The sequence below is a fragment of the Prunus dulcis genome, unplaced genomic scaffold, assembly GCF_902201215.1.
Source record: "Prunus dulcis unplaced genomic scaffold, ALMONDv2, whole genome shotgun sequence".
Classification (NCBI taxonomy): Eukaryota; Viridiplantae; Streptophyta; class Magnoliopsida; order Rosales; family Rosaceae; genus Prunus; species Prunus dulcis.
Window position 1 is genome coordinate 27,431 of NW_023010066.1, and position 477 is coordinate 27,907.

The following is a 477-nucleotide window of genomic DNA, read 5'->3' on the forward strand; positions in this document are numbered from 1 at the left end:
TGATAGCGGGGCGAGTTCTTCCTTTATGATGTCATCTGGAATTAGTGAAACCTTTGAATCGGACACTTTGATTTCACACAATACCAGATCAATCATTACAGCCACCCAATGCTTGTACTTCGTCAACATAAATGGGGTATACACCTTATAGACGTTCTGCCAATCCATCCCACACGGAGGAACCTTCCCTTTTACAAAGTTTAGTAAACTTTTTCTGATTTTCCACCCAACCTGCTGTTTTTTCCTTTTATTCTCCGCAAAGCAAGTACTTATGTGATTCTGTGAAATACAAAACAATCAATGGTTAAACACCTCCGATAAAGGTGTGTATGGAAAATGTGTAATTATTAATGGCACTTGGTCAAGGCCGATGACATACCATAAAAAAAACATCGGTGGTTGTCCAGTCAGCTATTTCAACATACTCCAACTGTTGTTGTCGCTTCCGCATGAGATACAACCCCAAATCAAGGTGCT